Source organism: Lactuca serriola, chromosome 5 (assembly GCF_051521515.1).
Source record: "Lactuca serriola cultivar US96UC23 chromosome 5, Lser_US96UC23_V15, whole genome shotgun sequence".
NCBI classification, from domain to species: Eukaryota; Viridiplantae; Streptophyta; class Magnoliopsida; order Asterales; family Asteraceae; genus Lactuca; species Lactuca serriola.
This window is the reverse complement of record NC_136412.1, coordinates 250,868,181-250,889,926: the sequence shown is the minus strand read 5'-3', so window position 1 is coordinate 250,889,926 and position 21,746 is coordinate 250,868,181. Positions and strand designations below refer to the sequence as shown.

At 39.5% G+C, this 21,746-nt stretch overlaps 1 long non-coding RNA gene across 1 annotated transcript; it reads right to left on the bottom strand.

Annotated features, from left to right (window-relative positions):
* Positions 1–17,770: 17,770 nt before the first annotated feature.
* LOC145051557 (uncharacterized) lies at positions 17,771–21,453 on the bottom strand. Its single transcript, XR_013683697.1, has 3 exons — positions 20,526–21,453; positions 18,957–19,018; positions 17,771–18,761 (listed from the first exon to the last, which is right to left on the bottom strand). It is a non-coding gene; the product is annotated as an uncharacterized LOC145051557 (long non-coding RNA).
* Positions 21,454–21,746: the final 293 nt, after the last annotated feature.

The following is a 21,746-nucleotide window of genomic DNA, read 5'->3' as shown; positions in this document are numbered from 1 at the left end:
ATTGGTTATCTTTCGTGAGGGTTATTAGTGGAGATGCGACATTGGGTTGAATGTCGGGTAGCATCTGCAGTCGTGGAGAGGATAATTGGAGATCGGATTCTTTTTGAGCGGATTGATCAGTGAGGAGATGTGTTTTGCTGAGGGTTGTTTATGATTGAGGGAAGCAGTCAGTGTGCAAGTGTTCTCTTTGTGTGGATTGTTCTGGAAGGTCGTAAATGGCGACCGGTGGTTGTTGGTCAGTGCTTTAAGTAGGGGAGAATTGGAGAATTCTCCGGGAGATCGATGAGTATTTGAGGGTGCTTAGCTGTTGGGATTCAACAACATTCTGTCAGCCCAGAGTATAGGTTGATAGGAGCGAGTGTCGGGCGTGTGGGGCGGGATACAGACCTAGGGCATAGTATTGTGGAGGGCCTGGGAGCAGGCCGGGATCGAGTATGTATGATGGAGTTAGAGTTCGGAACCCCTAGAGGGCTAGAACGATATGCATGGGAGGAATTCCGAGGGGGATAGCTCGAAATGTTGATTGATAGTTGAGCGGTCCGGATAGACTGAAGGCCGGAAGGCGTACCAGTCAGACCGAAGGCTCAGAGAATGGTCTAGCCAAACTGAAGGCACTGAGAGCGGTCCAGATTGGCTGAAGGTTCTGAGAGAGTGGTCCAGATGTGCTGAAGGCCTGGTGAGGCGGTCCAGTCATGCTGAAGACTCTGCAGGTATTGTTGGATCAGTTTGAGATTGCTGATTGTGTATGTTGTAGTGTGATTGCATTGGAAGGTCTGGCCCCGGGTAATGATCTTGTGTAGTTGAGGTAGTGCATGGGCTTGAGAGTCCCTGCGAGGAGAGTCAGAGTAAGTGTGTTGGATGGATAGCGGACACGCTAAGGGTGGTGTAGCGTCGGGCGAGCACCGCGACACTTGTTGGAGCGGCATTATGGCCAAGTGGATTCCTTGGAAAAGGAAGCGAGAGAGGTGTGTAACTCCGAGAGGGAGTGCAAGTTTACGGAAGTGAAAGTGGCAGAGCAGAGTTATGATTAGAGTAATTCGAGTATGGTTTTGAGCAGCGTGTTTACGGCAGTGGATTTGAAGCTCATCCGGTTTGGGATGTCTGCTGAGGTTGCGGAGGAATTCCGCAGATGTAGAGCCAAGAGACCCGGAGGGGATGCAGGGAGAGAGTCTTGGGCTCTCAGTGTGATTCTGATCAGGGTATTGGATATGTATTAGTGGTTCATCCTGGGGGATGTTGGAGGATATTATCAGTGTGTCAGGTTTTCCTAACCTGAGGGTGTTAGAGCTAGTTCAGCATATGTATGCGGTTGCAAGAGGGGAACTCGTGAGAGTTGCTCTGAGAGCGAGAATGGGTCTTTCCGTCGTCACATAATGGATGGAGTGGGATTCGGATCGGGGATTCAATGGTTCATGGTTTTCTAACCCTTATGGGTCGGGTGATTGTTAAGAATTCGAGCAGAGTTGCATCTTGGGTAATTCTCGGTTATTGAGAGTGATGATCAGGGGTACAGCCGGTGCCCGGCTCGAGATGGTGGTCAGGACACCGTAAGGAAAGAGAAAATGTGTTTGAGTTTCGATGAGTATGCCTTGAGGGACTTGGCCCGGTTAAGACCAGGTGGCGCGCTGTGGAAGTATCTTTGGGATTGAATTGTTGTAGGCTTCGAGGACGAAGCCTAATTTAAGTGGGGGAGAATTGCAACATCCCGAAATAGCAAGAGTAGAGTTGAAGGGCTAAAAGTGTAATTTGGGAAAGAGTGACTCGGCGAGTCCATGGATGGACTCGGCGAGTAGAGTCACGACTTGGTCGCCTGTTAAGTAACCGACTTGGCGAGTCAGCATGATGGATTCGACGAGTAGGCGCTGAGTGGAGAAAACCCTAATTCTCGGGGTTGAGCCCTATATAAAGATCATTATGTTTTCCTCCTAGCCTCTTTGTTCCCCCGTAAGTTCCAGAAACCCTAAAATCGTGGAGAAGCACCATTGTTGAGGAAATTGGAGCTTGAAGAGGTGGTTGTTGAAGAGATCCCAAAGAAGAAGAGGCTTGGATCAAAGGGCTTTGCAAGGATTCGGGAAAATCTTCTCCTAGAGCTTCCTTTTGAGGTACCTTTCCATTGTTTGAGCTGCTATTGTCTAGATTCTTCATTTTGGGGGTGTTGAGATCATATCCTTTGGATGTATTGGAGTTTAGAGGCTAGATTTGAGGTTGCTACCTCAGATCTGGGATGGAGAAGAGTTAGAATGCATAAAAGTTCCTGTGTTGAGTGTTGGATGAAGCTATCTTGTCCCAAACCTTAGCCCTAATGTGTAATATGCATAGATCTCTTTGGATTCACGTAAAATTTGCCACTTTACGTGATGGATGAGTTGTAGGAGGCTAAATCTATGTTTTGGAGCAATTGCATGGCCTGGAATGCTTCTGATTGGATTCAGACCGGTGGTACTCGGCGAGTCACATGGGTGTACTCGACGAGTTGCTTGAATATGAGCTGGAACTCGACGAGTTGGAAGAACAACTCGGCGAGTTGGATGAAGATGGCCTGGAACTCGGCGAGTTGTATGAACAACTCGGCGAGTAGGTTGAAGATAGCGTTAGACTCGGCGAGTCTATTCTGGGGCTCGGCGAGTCTTGACGAAGAGTCCCAATATTTTCTAGTCGAGTCGAGAATCGGCGAGTCAAGGGATGACTCGGTCAGTTGTATGCGAGTCGACTCAGAGTTGTTGAACTCGACGAGTCTCGGGGTGACTCGGCGAGTTAGGTCGCGGATTGAGTGAAGTTCTGATTATGGGAACTCGGCGAGTCATAGGGTTGACTCGGCGAGTAGGGTCAGTCAAAAGTTGACTTTGACCTTGTCCTTGACCAAGGGTTGACCAGTGGTTTCCAGGGGCATTTTGGTAATTGTTGATTGTTGTTTTGAGTTCAGTGCATTGGCGGTTGTCCAGTGGTAGAGATCGTATCAGTGATCGGAGCAGTTCGGGTTATCTGTTCAGTCGACAGTTTCGAGGTGAGTTATCCTCACTATATCAACAGGGTCTAAGGCACCAAGGCCAGCCCTTATCGGATTGAGATCCGGCTAGTTGTTGTTATGTTGTTGCTATGATATGTTGCATCCTGAGAGCTAGGATGGTATATGTTAGAGACCTGTTTGAGATCGGTACCCTGAGAGATAGGGAGATGCTATGCTAGTGACCTGTTAGGTCGGTATCCTGATTAGGATGATGATATGCTATGTAATCTGTTTGATCTGCTTGTTGACTGTGAATTGCTATATGATTGTATGTAAATGTGCACATGGTTGTTTGGACTGGAGTTGGGTTGAGGCGGGTCCTGCTGCGTGCTGTAGGCCAAGATACCCAGGGCGGACCGGTTGTCCCGAAGGCCCAACGAGCGGTCCGGATAGGCTGTAGGCCCCAAAAGGGCGGACCAGACGTATCGAAGGCTCGAAGAGTGGACCAGATAGACTGAAGGCCCGGTGCGGGCAGACTAGTCATACTATAGACTCTGAGAGTGGACCAGGTGGATTGAAGGCCCGGTAGCGGGCGGACCAATCACACAGTAGACCCGAAGTGTATGGCTGTTCTGTGATCGGATATGTTATGGCATGTTATGCGTGTATGGTATTTGTGGTTGGTATTTTTGGGGATGTCTCACTAAGCTTTCGGGCTTACAGTTGTGGTTTCATGTTTTTCAGGTTCTTCAGTAGATCGTGGCAAGGCGAAGGCGTGATCGTACCGCTCCTCATGATTTTGTAGTGTCTGATTCTGGGAACATGTTAAATGTTTTGTATTGAAAACCCTTTTTGTAAAGAATTAATGGAATCAAGATGTTTTTGAAAAATTTAAAATTGGTTGTATTTTTCGGTCGTTACATTAGTTTTTAATAAATAATGTTTACATTTTAATAAATAATTTTAATGTATGGATACAAACAACTCTGTGGACTAACAAACAGCTCTCTGCGGAGTTGAAGGGTTTATATATTGTCATGGATGATCGTTGAATTTTTGGTAAAGAGTTACAAATTATTCTGAATTTTAATATGAGTTCATCTTCAAATTTCTATATTTTTCGTGCAACGAACTTGATTGTTACTATTATGATCCAATCGACCATTTTTTGCACCGTCACCAAACATAAGAGGGACATATATGTCTGATGATACTTTGCAACAATTGCAATGGGATGAAGAACAAAAAAAAAGATAAAGAGTCATCTTGGGCTTTCACTGAACGTCATGACCTCATTGCGGAAAAGTGCAAAGAGGCTGAGGAAAGGATGCAGATTAATTAAAAAATCGAAGATCATGAAGAATGGATAAAAAAAGACTAACAAAACTATCAAAATTACTGAACAATGGCTTGCTGAGAAGGATGCAGAAATGATAGATCTTGGGCGGCAAAAGGATCGTTTTGAAGATAAAATAAGAATTTGGGACAACTATATAACAATAGTGAAAGATAAGTATCCATTGCAATTTCCTTAAGTTAATTACTGTTGTTGTACATTTACTATGTGTTTTTGGTTTGTTATATGTATTATCTTTGAGTTTAAGTTATTTTATGAAATTAACTCTACTAGTAATGATGCATTAATATAATCATAAAATTACCCATAGTTTTTAAAGTAACCACACCATTTTAAACTTCACAATCAACGTCTTCCAAAACACACCATACGTAATTACAAATACAACATCAATCATTCAAATCAAATGTTAAATAATAGTCTTCTCTTTGCGTCCCTTGCGTCCTGTGTATCTTTTGCGTCCCGTATGTCTCTAGCGTCTCGTAACTCTCTTGTGTCCCTTGCATCCCTTTCCCTTTTGTCTTACTACCCGACGCCACACTACTTTTTCTAGGATTCTTTTGCTTCATTGGGACCAATGCCGAACAAGTCGCTACATTATGTGTTATACTATTAAATCTCCTACACTTTCTTACTATAGGTTCCCCACCTTGTGACGCGATATGATTTTTGTTTTTCGGTCTACCAGCTTGACGTGTATCCATTATAAAGGGTTTAACAACCATCATCATAACAGGAATCTACCAATCACATGGTTCTGGAATGGGGTAAACCGCCTCCTCATATGTACTTCAGTATATTTCCATTTTGTAAGTGTCTATAGCTAGATGTCCAAAGTTAGTTTTTTTCAAGTGCTTTAAGACCATTATGACATGACCAGAAGGCAAACCAGTTCCTTCCCAATATTTGCATGTACAAGTCTCTTGCCTCAGATCAACTATGCCACCAAATTTGAAATCATACACTTGATATATTTCATCCGAAACACTTGAAATGGACCATCCTGTCGTATGCTCTTCATTTTTGCTAACTACTTTTTCAGCCCACTCCGTTAGCACTGTTGAACGTTTCCCTGTAAAGAAGATATATATAATTAACTTATTATTCGACATAATTAAAGTCCAAATTAAAGTCATACCTCCATCGATGCAACGCTTGTTACACCATTCCTGTGAAAGACGACAGAAGAACTCAAGAAGGGTATTATAGGCATCTTCCTTGCATCTACAAATAAAGCATTCATAGATCTGCACTGTTGGAGGTCATGTAATCGTACTGTTTCGACGAGGAATATACTCTAGTCAATTTAGCACATGGAATTTCACTTAGGTATGCCGCTACTTGTGGCCTAGTAGAACTAAATTAACACCACAAATCTTCAAATACATTTCTTTTGTAAGCTATCACAAGCCTCCAAAACAAGACTTTTGTTTTATTATTTTTCCCAAACCGGTGTACTATGTTTCATAGTAGGTGAAAAGCACACATGCCATGATGAGTGTTTGGGAAAAAAAATTCAATACTAACCCGAATTGCATTAGCCCTATTGTAACGCCTGTGTTTCTGGGCTTGCCATTTTTAGCAATGTAATAGTCTAGGTTAACCTTTGTAACTCAACTTGAAATAATAAGAATGTATTATTTGTGAATTATGTGAATTATGTGATTTATGTGTTTATTTTCTTAATTTTTATAATTTAATGAATTAAGAATGAAATAAGCGTCAAAATTAAAGTGTGAGATACGCCCGATATCTTTGCATAAAGTTGTAGTGGTTGAAACAAGGATTCCGGAGATATAAGGAATGCCAAAATCCGAGTTATAACGAAGAAGTTATGACCTGTCGAAGTTTCGAGACAGAACCGGTACGACGCCGAGCGACGTAAAATATGAATTTAAGATAGAGCGATATTTAGCCTTAACAATCTAAATGAAAGTCGTAGATTTCGTTAAACCGAGAGCGTGCATAAAAGGAACGCCCAAATCTGACTTCGTATGAGGAAGTTATGATTTTCTGAAGTTTCGACGTGGCAGTACGCAGCCCGAATACTCGATTTGAGATCGAACGGTTTTTAGCCGAAACAATCTAAATGAGAATCGAAGATCTCGTTGTTAGTAGCGAAACGATGAAAATTTAGGCGAGAATGGACGTCAGACGAAGAAGTTATGAATTTATAACGAAGTTTTTCTGTCCCGGCCTTCTAAAAATAAATAATAAAAATAAAAGTCAAAGTTAGCCAATGGAGTCTAAATGAAAGTTGTAGAGTATGGTCTGACCTTCGCGTGGATATAAAGAACGTCGAAAACGGAGCTCGTATGCGAAAGTTACGCAATTTAGAAAATTGACAAGTCAATTACGCCCCGCGTAATTTGAGTACGCCCCGCGTACTCAGTCGGATGCAACTTGTCTGACCAATACTCGAGTGCCACCAGTCGACGCACGCAGTGACGTCAAAGTACGCCCCGCGTAACCCGAGTACGCCCCGCGTAATTTGAGTACGCCCCACGTAATCCCAGACCCAGCAGCCTATAAATAGAACTCGAATTCAACCATTTTCTCTTGTTCAAACTCTTCTCTCTCTCTCTCTCTCTAAGTTTTGCCTCGTTTTGCGTGCCGTTTATACCCCGAAGCCCCGGTAATATTCCCGAGCCCCGAAGCAAGATCCGAAGCCCCGAGAATCCCGAAGAGCGTTATTCCTGAGCCGAAACGCTGCCCGCGAGGAGCCCGGTTTTGTGAAGATCTTCCAGATCTACGGAGAAACACCTCTTCTGCAAGCCGTAGTGCTGCCCGATCATCTTCTGATCAAGTGAGTGTGTAGTTACTTTCATTCCAACACAATATTATGAAGTATTTTATATAAAATACGTGCTATGTGTATATATTTTGTTGTTATATATGTGAATGTATACCCACTCTCTTCTATCTTATAGATCTGATTATTTCTCAATGAAATACGTGTTATGTGTGTGTGCCTCATCTGTTATGTGAAAAATGTTTTGATTGAGCATGCTATACAGGTTTTAAAACTACGTATAAAAATGTATATTTTATCTACTAATATGTTGGGTAGAATATGGGTAGATAGTTGGTGTGTAATAAACAGATGAGAGGCCTCGATGTTGTTTTGATCCAGTCATCTAGCGGAATTTAGATGACGACCACGGACTTTTCTAGACAGTCCAGTGGAACGCTAGCAGGCTCATAACCTGTAGGTGTTAATGAACTTGGGTGTTCATTCGCTGTATTCCATCCCCCCCATGGTTGCCTTATTTGACTTATATTGCTGATGAACCCCCGAAGCATGTGTAGTCGCCCCGATGAAATATTCTTAGACTAGGTCCCTTGTGTTAGTTATTTTAGGGACATAAAGTGAGAATAACGGGAATGGGTAACTGGGTTATTGTTGGTTGATAATAATTAATTAAATTATTTATTGTGGGTTGAAAACCCTATATGCTCACCAGGCTCCCAAGCCTGACCCACTCAGTTGATTTATTTTATAGGAAGTGGCGCAAGAGCTTAAGATGGGCGAACATCAAGTTGTTTTGTTTACAAGTCTGTATATGTATATATTTGTTGAAAGACTTGTAATGCTATCGTTTATGCTTTATGATCTGTATCGGAACATGACATCCCGACTTTTGATTATGAAATGAAATCATATTTCTTTATGAAATGTTTTGATAAATATCTATTTTATCATGTTTTGTTTTTGGGAACAAATTCCGCATCTCTTTTAAAATTAAAAGGATTTACTCTGAAAATTATTTTAAAAAGCATAAATGAAATCGGTCTTTTCTGGCCGAGATTTTGGGGATGTCACAGTTGGTATCAGAGCATTAGTTTAAGCGAACTAGGAATTTTTAGGATTTCTAGACTTAAACTTAGAATGCTAAGTGGAATTTTGAGATGTGTGTCTGTTATGTTTTAGACACGAGCACTAGTTTATTTTAGGAATATTGCCTAAAATGCTTTATGTGCTAAATGTTGTTTGTTGCCATATATGATATTATTTGTTCGGATCTATGGTCTGTTGCCGACCGGATCTAGAAACTTTATGTGTGTAGGATTCTAAGCGTACGTCTACGATATTAGAACTAGCATGTAAACGTTTCGGAGTGATAAGGATGATTTCAATATCTATCGTGAATAAGGATCTAATTTCACCTTATTCGGTGTGTAGATCAAAAATGGTGAGAACAAGAAGTGGAGTTGGAAATGCTGATGAAAACAGGAATCAACCACCAGTGATTGAACAAAGACCTGTTGTAGCAGCAACACCTGAGCCAATAACCATGGCTGGTGTGCAATTGATGATTCAGACGATGTTGGATCGTTAGATGGAGGAAACTAGACGGTTGCTTCAACAAAACCGTGAAGAACTGTCGATTCGTGTGGAAGAGCCTGAATTAAATGAAGGGCACTCGGAAGGTGGAAACTTCAGTGGATCAGTTGGTCAAGCCAACCCACCGATAGTTAGGCAAGATAACCGCGATGGAAGGAATGATGGAATGGGATGCAAGTACAAGGACTTTTTGACTTGCAAACCATCGACCTTCAATGGAAAGGAGGATCCGATTGGGGTTATGGATTGGATCTCCGAAATGGAGCTAGCCTTCATGACGTGTGGCTGCAGAGGTAAGTTGCAAACCATCTATGCCGTGCGTCAATTCCGAGGTGGAGCCGTTCGTTGGTGGAACACTCTAGGGAAGACTTCGAGCCCTAATGAGCCACTGCAATTGTCATGGGCAGAGTTCTTGGTGCAGTTTAAGCGCAAGTTCTGCTCAGCTCAAAATCTGTTGGAGTTGGAGAACAAGTTCCTGACATTGACTAAGGGCAGTATGTCAGTTGATGAATACACTAATAACTTCACCGATAAGATGGAGTTTGCATTGCGTATCGTTCCAGACGAGCTGACGAAGGTGGACCGGTATGCGAAGGGACTCCCATGGGAGTATGAGGTGCCAGTACGTCAGGCACATACTTTAGAGGCAGCTATCTGGGCTGCCAAGTCTGTTGAGAACATGATAAAGGGGAGAACCACCAACAAGGTTGAGGTTGGTGAGAAGAGGAAGTTTGAGGGAACATCTGGTTCCGGTAAGAAAAGCAAATTTTCGAAATCTGATTCGAAAAGGTTTGGTGGGGGTAAAGGAGGGGAAGCGAAGTGGTGTGAAAAGTGTAAGAAAAAACATTTCGGGAAATGTAGCGAGGATGTAACTTGCTACAAGTGTGGAACGGTTGGACATTTTGCCAATGAATGTCCGAACAACAAAAGGATGTGTTTTGGTTGTAATGAAGAGGGGCATATTTTGAAAGACTGTCCGAAGAAGAAGGAGGCAGCTAAGCCCAACATTCCACCAAAGCCGAAGGCGAGAGCATTCCAGATGACACTGGAAGCTGCTAAGGATGAAGCTGATGTTGCTTCAGGTACCTTTCTCGTTAACAATTTGCCTGCCCAAATTTTATTTGATTCTGGAGCCAACTACTCCTTTATATCGCATGAATTTGGTAGAAAACTAGCTTTGCCTATTAATAGACTAGATAATGCTTTATTAGTCGAAGTTGCTAGTGGCAAGTTTGTACCTGTTAGCCATCGAATGAAAAACATCTTAATTGACTTGAATGGGAATAAGTTCTGCGAGGAATTATTGCCTATCGAACTTAACGGTTTCGACATCGTGTTGGGAATGGACTGGCTCAGCGCCAATGATGCCGAAATTTTATGCAAGAAGAAGATAGTTAAAGTAAACCCGCCTGGAAAGGAATCGTTTATGGTGTATGGGGAAAAACGCCGAGTGAATTCTGGAATCATTTCCCTAATGAAAGCCAAAAAGTGTTTGACCAAGGGATGTACATCATATTTAGCATTCATGGTTGATGCTAAAAAGGAAAAGAAGGTGATGCAGAGTATTCCTGTGGTGTGTGATTATCCGGAAGTATTTCCCGAAGATCTTCCTGGATTACCACCTGATAGACAAGTAGAGTTCAGAATAGACATGCTACCAGGAACCACGCCAATAGCAAAAGCACCTTATCGATTAGCACCAACGGAGATAAAGGAGTTGATGATGCAACTTCAAGAGTTGTTGGACAAAGGTTTCATTAGACCTAGTTCATCGCCCTGGGGAGCTCCAGTGTTATTCGTGAAGAAGAAAGATGGAACTATGAGAATGTGCATTGATTACAGAGAGCTGAACAAGGCAACAATAAAGAATAGATATCCGTTGCCAAGGATTGATGACCTATTCGATCAATTGCAAGGTTCGAGCTATTTCTCGAAGATCGATCTTAGGTCAGGATATCATCAGCTGAAAGTAAGAGAGCAGGATATAGAGAAGACTGCGTTCAGAACTAGATATGGACACTACGAGTTCTTGGTTATGTCGTTTGGACTAACCAATGCTCCGGCAGCATTCATGGATTTAATGAATAGGGTTTGTAATCCGTTCCTTGATAAATCCGTGATAGTGTTCATCGACGACATTCTGATTTACTCAAAAAGCCAGGAGGAGCATGGCAGACACTTGCGAGAAGTGTTAGAAGTTTTGAAGAAGGAGAAGCTGTATGCTAAGTTCTCCAAATGTGATTTTTGGATTCGTGAAGTCCAATTCTTAGGTCACGTGGTCAACCAGGAAGGGATAATGGTTGGTCCAGCAAAGATTGAAGCTGTAATGAAGTGGGAACAACCGAAAAGTCCCACGGAGATCCGAAGCTTTTTAGGATTAGCCGGATATTACCGAAGGTTTATCCAAGGCTTTTCTTCGATTGCTACTCCATTGACAGATTTGACCCACAAAGGAGCTGCTTATGCTTGGAGTGAGAAGCATAAAGAAGCATTCGAGAAGCTAAAGAAGAAACTATGCGAGGCACCGATACTTTCTCTACCCGATGGAGTTGAAGACTTCGCTGTTTATAGCGATGCGTCTGGGGTTGGATTGGGTTGTGTTTTAACCCAAAGAGAAAAGGTGATAGCATATGCGTCTCGACAACTGAAAGAGCATGAAAAGAACTACCCGACTCATGATTTGGAGTTGGCAGCGGTAGTTTTCGCTCTGAAGATATGTAGGCATTACCTCTATGGCACTAAGTGCAAACTTTTCACTGATCATAAGAGTCTCCAATATCTCTTTAATCAGAAGGAATTGAATATGAGGCAACGACGTTGGCTGGAATTACTCAAGGACTACGACTGCGAGATACTTTACCACCCCGGTAAGGCTAATGTTGTTGCTGATGCTCTCAGTCGGAGAGTCAATCTTGAAAGGAAAAGGCCAAGAGCGTTGAGAATTGAAGTTGTCTCGACCATTGTGGAAAGTATAAAGAAAGCTCAAGAGGAAGCTTCTGAGAAAAATGATCGAAAGGAGGAACGTTTGGGTAAAACGTTGGTGTTTGGTACGAACGGTCATGGACTGAAGGTATTCCAAGATCGTATTTGGGTACCTAAGTCAGGAGGAATTAGAGATCTTCTGATGGAAGAAGCTCACAAGACCATGTATTCGATTCATCCCGGTAGCACTAAAATGTATAGGGACCTGAAACCCTACTACTGGTGGCCGACGATGAAGCTTGATGTTGCAAAGTATGTGGCCGAGTGTGTGACTTGTGCGAGAGTCAAGACACAACATCAGAAACCGTACGGGAGTTTAGAACATTTACCTGTGCCTATGGGTAAGTGGGAAGACATTGCCATGGATTTTGTCACTAAACTGCCCAGAACAAAGAATGGTCACGATATGATTTGGGTGGTCGTTGATCGATTCACTAAGAGTGCGCATTTCATAGCAGCCGATGAGAAATGGTCTATGGAAAAGCTTGCGAATTCTTACATAAAGGAAATTGTGAGGCTTCACGGTGTTCCGTTAACAATTGTGTCGGATCGTGATAGTCGTTTCACCTCGCGATTTTGGAAAAGTCTACAAGAGGAATTGGGTACCAAGTTGTGTTTAAGTACAGCTTACCATCCGCAGACTGATGGTCAGAGCGAACGAACGATACAAACACTTGAAGATATGCTGAGAGCATGTACCTTGGAATTCCTAGGTAATTGGGATGAACATTTACCGTTGGTAGAATTTTCCTATAACAATAGTTTTCACTCGAGCATTAAGATGGCACCCTACCAAGCTTTGTATGGAAAAAAGTGTCGTACGCCGTCTTGTTGGCTTGAGGCTGGGGAAAAGCAGTTTATGGGACCGGAGATGGTTCATCAGACTGCTGAAAAGTTGAAAATAATTAGGGAAAGAATGTTAGCAGCTCAAGATCGTCAAAAGAGTTATGCTGACAAAAAGCGAAGACCGATGACTTTTGACGTTGGGGATTCGGTTTTGCTTAAAGTCTCGCCGTGGAAGGGACTTATAAGATTTGGTAAAAGGGGAAAATTAAGTCCAAGGTTTATTGGACCGTTTAAAGTTCTTCAGAGGATTGGGAACCAAGCTTACAAGCTCGAACTACCAGAAGAACTGAATGGAATTCATAACACTTTCCATGTGTGTTATTTGAGGAAGTTTACGGGAGAAGTTCTCGACATGATTCCACTTTCGGAGTTAAGAATTGATGAGAACAAAAGGTTGATTGAAGAACCAGAGGCAATCGTTGACCGAAAGACTAAGAAGTTGCGACGCAAAATGGTCGAGTTAGTTCTTGTCCGATGGAAACACACGAATGGGCCAAACCTCACCTGGGAGACGGAGAGTGACATGATGAGTCGCTATCCGCATTTGTTTGTTGATGTGTGATTCTGGGGACGGAATCATTCTAAGGTGGAGAGAATTGTAACGCCTGTGTTTCTGGGCTTGCCATTTTTAGCAATGTAATAGTCTAGGTTAACCTTTGTAACTCAACTTGAAATAATAAGAATGTATTATTTGTGAATTATGTGAATTATGTGATTTATGTGTTTATTTTCTTGATTTTTATAATTTAATGAATTAAGAATGAAATAAGCGTCAAAATTAAAGTGTGAGATACGCCCGATATCTTTGCATAAAGTTGTAGTGGTTGAAACAAGGATTCCGGAAATATAAGGAATGCCAAAATCCGAGTTATAACGAAGAAGTTATGACCTGTCGAAGTTTCGAGACAGAACCGGTACGACGCCGAGCGACGTAAAATATGAATTTAAGATAGAGCGATATTTAGCCTTAACAATCTAAATGAAAGTCGTAGATTTCGTTAAACCGAGAGTGTGCATAAAAGGAACGCCCAAATCTGACTTCGTATGAGGAAGTTATGATTTTCTGAAGTTTCGACGTGGCAGTACGCAGCCCGAATACTCGATTTGAGATCGAACGGTTTTTAGCCGAAACAATCTAAATGAGAATCGAAGATCTCGTTGTTAGTAGCGAAACGATGAAAATTTAGGCGAGAACGGACGTCAGACGAAGAAGTTATGAATTTATAACGAAGTTTTTTTGTCCCGGCCTTCTAAAAATAAATAATAAAAATAAAAGTCAAAATTAGCCAATGGAGTCTAAATGAAAGTTGTAGAGTATGGTCTGACCTTCGTGTGGATATAAAGAACGTCGAAAACGGAGCTCGTATGCGAAAGTTACGCAATTTAGAAAATTGACAAGTCAATTACGCCCCGCGTAATTTGAGTACGCCCCGCGTACTCAGTCGGATGCAACTTGTCTGACCAATACTCGAGTGCCACTAGTCGACGCACGCAGTGACGTCAAAGTACGCCCCGCGTAACCCGAGTACGCCCCGCGTAATGAGTACGCCCTGCGTAATCCCAGAGCCAGCAGCCTATAAATAGAACTCGAATTCAACCATTTTCTCTTGTTCAAACTCTTCTCTCTCTCTCTAAGTTTTGCCTCGTTTTGCGTGCCGTTTATACCCCGAAGCCCCGGTAATATTCCCGAGCCCCGAAGCAAGATCCAAAGCCCCGAGAATCCCAAAGAGCGTTATTCCCGAGCCGAAACGCTGCCCGCGAGGAGCCCGGTTTTGTGAAGATCTTCCAGATCTACGGAGAAACACCTCTTCTGCAAGCCGTAGTGCTGCCCGATCATCTTCTGATCAAGTGAGTGTGTAGTTACTTTCATTCCAACACAATATTATGAAGTATTTTATATAAAATACGTGCTATGTGTATATATTTTGTTGTTATATATGTGAATGTATACCCACTCTCTTCTATCTTATAGATCTGATTATTTCTTAATGAAATACGTGTTATGTGTGTGTGCCTCATCTGTTATGTGAAAAATGTTTTGATTGAGCATGCTATACAGGTTTTGAAACTACGTATAAAAATGTATATTTTATCTACTAATATGTTGGGTAGAATATGGGTAGATAGTTGGTGTGTAATAAACAGATGAGAGGCCTCGATGTTGTTTTGATCCAGTCATCTAGCGGAATTTAGATGACGACCACGGACTTTTCTAGACAGTCCAGTGGAACGCTAGCAGGCTCATAACCTGTAGGTGTTAATGAACTTGGGTGTTCATTCGCTGTATTCCATCCCCCCCATGGTTGCCTTATTTGACTTATATTGCTGATGAACCCCCGAAGCATGTGTAGTCGCCCCGATGAAATATTCTTAGACTAGGTCCCTTGTGTTAGTTATTTTAGGGACATAAAGTGAGAATAACGGGAATGGGTAACTGGGTTATTGTTGGTTGATAATAATTAATTAAATTATTTATTGTGGGTTGAAAACCCTATATGCTCACCAGGCTCCCAAGCCTGACCCACTCAGTTGATTTATTTTATAGGAAGTGGCGCAAGAGCTTAAGATGGGCGAACATCAAGTTGTTTTGTTTACAAGTCTGTATATGTATATATTTGTTGAAAGACTTGTAATGCTATCGTTTATGCTTTATGATCTGTATCGGAACATGACATCCCGACTTTTGATTATGAAATGAAATCATATTTCTTTATGAAATGTTTTGATAAATATCTATTTTATCATGTTTTGTTTTTGGGAACAAATTCCGCATCTCTTTTAAAATTAAAAGGATTTACTCTGAAAATTATTTTAAAAAGCATAAATGAAATCGGTCTTTTCTGGCCGAGATTTTGGGGATGTCACACCTATCACTTACAAAGTCAAATCTTGACAATCACCAACGCAGTCATACAACTTTTCAAGAAACCATGTCCTAGTAAGACCACTCTCTTTTTTGCATATTCTGTGCGCAATGGGTACTATCTGCTTGTTCCCATCCATAACTACTGCATGCAATATGGTTCCTTTAAAACCCCCCTTCAAATGGGCACCATCCATAATTATGACTTTACGACAAAAACGTTTGAACGCTCGTATCTGCAATATATTTGTATGGAACACATAAACACTCTACATTTTTTTTACAAATAAGTATATATTAAATAACAACAAGTTTTTTGTATTTACCTTGCTCCTAATTACATAAAAACAACAATAAAAACAGTCTTCAGAAACTATTTGTATATAGGCCACTGTACTCAACAACAGTTCAGAGGATCTCAACAACAGTTCCATAGCATATTATTTTGCACGCCATGCTTGTTTGTAACTTACATTGATTTCCAGCAAAGCATTCAAATCCCTTGATATTTCATTCGGCCTCCAAAACCTTCAAATGAGTTTTTCCCATAATCTCATGCAATATAGTACCAGTGGCCTTTTTATTTATGTGCTTATGAGTTGGGTGTATCTGTAATGACGAACATGTGTGCACATTGTTGGAAGTCCTGATTTCAAATTCATCACTTAGATCAATGTGTTTTGCATATATATGCCAACTACAGTTCTCAATTTCACAATATACCTCGTAACGGTTTTTGTTAAAATGTTTGGTCTTAAACTGAAAGTTTTCTCTGGTTGCTTTAAGAATCAAAGCATATATTAGTTGTTGTTTGTTATCATACATTTGACGAACGAACATATCATCATTTGGACCTAAATTGTGAAATGGTCCAGATTCAACAATGGGATCAGGGAAATCAGGTATGGGAGGCATACCGTAAAAGATGTCTGAAGCTTTTAGTCTATGTATGAACTCATCTTCTGACCAGCCTTCATTTGAATCTTCATCATCTGACAAAGTTTTGTCACGCACTCTTCCGAACTCATATAAAATTTCTTCTTCCACCGTATTCACAGCCATAATTTCTTCTTGTGGACACTCTTCAACATTATCAGATACAATGTTTTCAACATTGTATGGTATGATCTTTTCAACTGCTTCTGTCTGTTCGACCCATCCCTCAAACTCCTCCAAATACAAATGCACACTCTCCTCTGTTTCAGATATTACATTTATGAGTTTATGAACATCTGCTTCGTCTACAATATTCATAACATAACCATGCAGCGGGTGTTGAAATGACAATGATATATTACTATTGAACCTATTAGCCTTACTTTTAACCAAATCAAATAATATTCGACAATCAAAATTAGGCGGAAGTAGTAAACCTAAGTTGTTAAACTTTGATCTAACGTAGGTGTTAATTCCATTACTCATCTACCAAAAACCCCCCGTACATAAAATAACAAAACTCATATTTTCTTTGAAAAAAAATTCAACCCTAAAACCGATTGAATTTTGAAAATAGATCAAAAAATCATTTATATCACAAAAAACCGTCGCTAATACCCTTCTAATGACTCATCTCACGAAGAGGTTAACGCCTCCGTGGAGCCCTCGTCACGACCTCTAAGGAGGATTTCATGAACATCAAAATGATCACTCCACGGAGGGTTTAATGTCTCCGCGGAGGTATCTATGCGGAAAATCATTGGTCAGTGTGATATCGTACAAAATTTTTTGTTCAGCGGAGCCCGTAAATGATTCTCCATGGAATGCATGTCTATAGCCGAAATGATCTATATAATAAATAAATTCTAAAAGATAAAAGATAGGATAAAAGTAAGTTTGTTATTTTATATTGGTTATAAAACAAATCAAAATAAAATTATACCATAAAAATATGGTTTATATAGCATCTGTAATTTTTGACATCACATAAATGACTATCCCTATTCTAATAAATAAATAATTTTAACATCCTTTTGCCAAGTGTCACTCTAATACAACTCCTCATTAATATTATATCATGTGTCATGTAGTTATATTAGACAACTCATTTCAGAATTCAAATTTATATTTTTTAATTATATGTTAAATTTAAAGTTATAATAACTTTAAAAATTTGATATATCTGTTAAATAAGAGTTTATTTAAAATGATTTATTTAAAATAACTAATTAATAATTATAAGTTTTTATTATAAAAGTTTAATTAATTTTTATAACCGTAATTACCACGAGTTCTAATGTTGTTATAAAAAGGAAGTTGAAAGAAAAAAAAATGATCAACGCTTCAACAAAACAATATATTTCTTTTAACATTTATAAGGGTTAAGGTAGGGGTACTCCCTTTCGATTTATTTGTCATAATATTAACTAGATAGGTATCCCCCGCTACGCGGGGGTCAGAAGCTTTCGATGTTGTTTATGATATATTGGGTAACCTTATATTTTTAGAGGCTTATTAGTGTCTTTACATGGGAGGATGAATTGCATTTGAAAGTAAACATTCATAACGTTGATACATACGCAAAAGATGTGAAACATATGGAAACATTAAAAAAAGACGCAACAGAGTTTCTATCCTTATGTGTCGTCCGGAATTACCTAGTGCATATTCTGATTCGTTTTGATTAGTTTTTTAGTGGCCTTGTGAACCATTGCAAGCCCAGCCCAAGCTATAGTCAGCTCAACACAAAGAGACTCCCCTGGCCCTTCCTTTACTATTAAATCCATTTCATTTTTGGGCCACAAAAGCTGTTCACTTCAATTTTGTAACCTTTCAGCTTCCCTATTCTATGTACTGCAACAGCACATCGAGTTGCCAAACAATTAGACTCCAATTTTGTAGTATATTGTTGTTGTTGTTGTCGTACACCAGAAACAAAACTTCAATGGTTATTGGTAGGAAAGAAGACCATAATCAATCACGTTTTCCTTGAACAATTTCCAGAGTTTTTATGATGAACAGCCATGTAATATGTATTAGAAAGATATGTCCACCTTCCCACTTTACCCCTACCTCCTCTTTTCTTTTTGGATGATTTGCGTGTTACAACAACAAAAAAGCATATAAGTCTATGATTTGGCAAATTCAACACGTCTTTTATAAAAAACCAAACAATTGTTCAAGCGAGAACTATAAAAGATGTATAGATGATTCACCTTTTGCTGAAAAGAAAGAGTGTATGAAGATGATTTCATAAAATACAGACGGTGTATCCAATGGTGTGCCCAATGGTCTACCGTGCTAGTGGTTAGTTGGCCTAACCCCAAAAGCAAAAATAATTGTTTTTAAGCTTCGTTCATGGCTTTTGGTGGCTATATCTATCCCTTCCATCCTGATTAAACTATGGGAATCACTTTGGAAAGTGAACATGTTTATAGAAAAGTGGCATACATGTATCCCAATTATGCATGTGCTGAAAATACCCCTACAGAATAATTACCATAAATGAAGATAGCAATTAAAAGTTTTTTTGTTTTATTTCCTTGTTAAATCATTAGATTCTTTTATAGCCTTATAAAGACTAAAATGCCCTTTAATAAAAGGGTGATCATAAAGAAATTTATTCACATGTTTTATCCAAATATACATGTAGTAAAAAAAGAGGCAATCCAAGAGCAACCTGATCTTAATACTCTTATTGATGCGAAATTATATCTACGATTCCTGCTAATGACACACAACCTACAAAGGCAACAAACTCATAAAGATTGCAACTATAATTAGTTTTACATGAAATACCGAGAGCTCCCAGATTTAAAGAATTGCCTTTTGTGAACTTTTCCAATCAAATTCCAAGATAACCCTTTCTTTTTATTCAACTCTATTAACTCTATTACAACAAATTCTCCATCCAACTGTTCACTTTTAAATTAAGAGCCTGCCAGTTTTGGTGTGCAATGGGATCAATTTAAAGGAAGTGGAGAAAACAATTGGTGAACAATAATGAGAATATAATTAGAGAATCCACATGTAGAGAATTCCAAAGTTTGAGGGTTTCAGCTATGTCATTTATATATTATTTCAATAGTAATTCAAATAATCATGCAAAATGACTTTCCATTCTTCCATTTGTCTGCCCTTCAACTTTACCCACAACAAACCATCTAAGTGCACAAAGCTTAATATAAAATATTAGAAAATAACTTCAACATTTAATCTAAAACATTTGCAAATTGATTTCTTTACGAACTCATGCTCCCAACCTTGCTCCCAAAATGATTGGAGTATTAGAAAATAAATGGATTCAAAAGGTAGCACAAAAAAAAGTTATGTCTATGTTAATTTTAGTTAAAAAAAAATTAATTAAACCTGGTATAACAAATCTAAGAAGTCTAATTATTTGATAATTTGAGTCGATGAAAGTCCAATACATAAAGCAAAAGAATATTAAAAAGCAACTATATCCCTTAATGTTAAGAATGGAAAAACTCACAGAGAAAGTCTATTACGGAGAAGGGGTGTCATTGGAGAGGACAAATGAGTAAATTGGGAGTTTTTAGATTAAAATGATGGGCCAAAAACAGAGAAACAAAAATAATAGTAGGGTGACAGGCGACGGAAGCGGTTGGCAACAGGATGAAGATATATCAACACAGATTTGACGATTACTTCAAGAACACTTGAATAGATCTATCAAAAAAACATCAGAATAAAAAATATTAACTTTTGAACAAATAGCTTTAAAAAAGGAAAAAAAAAATCTGATAAGGAGAGGTGATGAGGAAGTAATAAGTCAATATTCTCCTAGGGGCATTTAGGTATTTTTTTTTCTTATGTGGCAACTTTTCGTATTATAAACCCCTACAACTAACTAAAACAAAAGCAAATATGTGGAAAGCAGATAATGGTACGTTAGTTATGTGAAATTAAGTTTTTTAGTATTGATATGATCAAGTTCTTTAAAAAAAAATGTCACCAAAGTAACTGTGATTGCCTGTGCAGGGGTATGTATCAAACCTTCAGCATATAACAGTGTTATCTAGACATATATTCTCCTTTTTTCTCCATTGAGTGAATGATCATTGTAAGGTTTTGGTCGTTGAAGTTAATTACCCCTTTGTGCTTGACAAAAACTAATAGCTCTCTAATAGTTTAACAAAATCAACCATGAACACAATTGCTAAAATAAGTTAATAAAGAAACAATCAGGAAATCATATTGTATTATGAATTTCGTCGAATAATCATACCTGAATAAGGATGATATTAGCACCCTTCTCATCAGCAACTCTCAGCAGCCTGCAATGCAAAACATTCTGTGAGAATTGAGACAAATGAATTTTATAGTAATTAGAATACTTACATCCAGAACTAATAAGAAAGGAAAGCATATATAGTATTCCAACATCCAAACACTACGGTGTGAATTCACATATGGAATCAAGTAAAACATAAAAGAATAAACAAACCATCATATAAAGAGAAGCAACTGGAAATTAGTCTACAAAGATAACAATAGGGATGTAACTGAACTAAATAAAACTCATATGATTTCACCGCTGCTTTTATTCTCTTTTCCGTCTTCTACTCTCAATATGTGCCTCTATATCGATCTGTATTTTGTCGATTTCATATGGAGAAATTGATTAGCCCTAATAGCAAAAGGAAACCAAGCAGGGATTATTAGCACAAATTGGACGCAAGAAAAATTAAGTTTTAATTTCCCCTAACACCATCTCAATCACATATATAATTAGGATTCGACGAACCCATCATAAAAACAAAACCCAACTTCTGAAACCGTAAATTAAAAACACGGCCCTGAATTTCAACCGAAGGAGGCTCAGGAAAAAGGGGTGAAACACTGGGATGGCTGCAAACACCGGTTGCAATATCCTATCGGAATGCCTTCCGAGTTGCCCTGCCAAAATACGACCCCAATTTCAGTCGATACTCGATAACGCAAAATCTTTTCAAAAGTAAAACTCAAACCATCAACATCGGAACCCATCAAAAGAAGAAAATGGTGGGTTAAAGAGAAAACGATGAATAGCAGAAGTAGTGAAAAAAGTAAGGAGTGTTTGATGGTGCTTCATAAAGACGATGGATATAGTGGTGTTGGATCGCGTCTACAGAGAAACACTCACACACACAGAGAGGGTTGAAGAAGGATAGAGATGAAGGTGGTTGGTTTATGGTATTGTATGGTAAGAAAAACGGTGAAGAAGAATACTAATCCGAACGTGATTGGCCAACAAAGCGGCCAAGCAAAGTAAAACAACACGTGGCCAGTAAAATATAGATATTGACAGAAGCCACCCCTACCATTTAGAAAGAAAGTAATGAACTGCCACAAAGACAGGGACCTACACGACGGACCTACACGACAAGGAATGTAAGTTAAGGGATCAAAAGAGACAAATATGGGTGACAATTACTGTAGCTAAGACCAGAAAATTTTAATATATAGT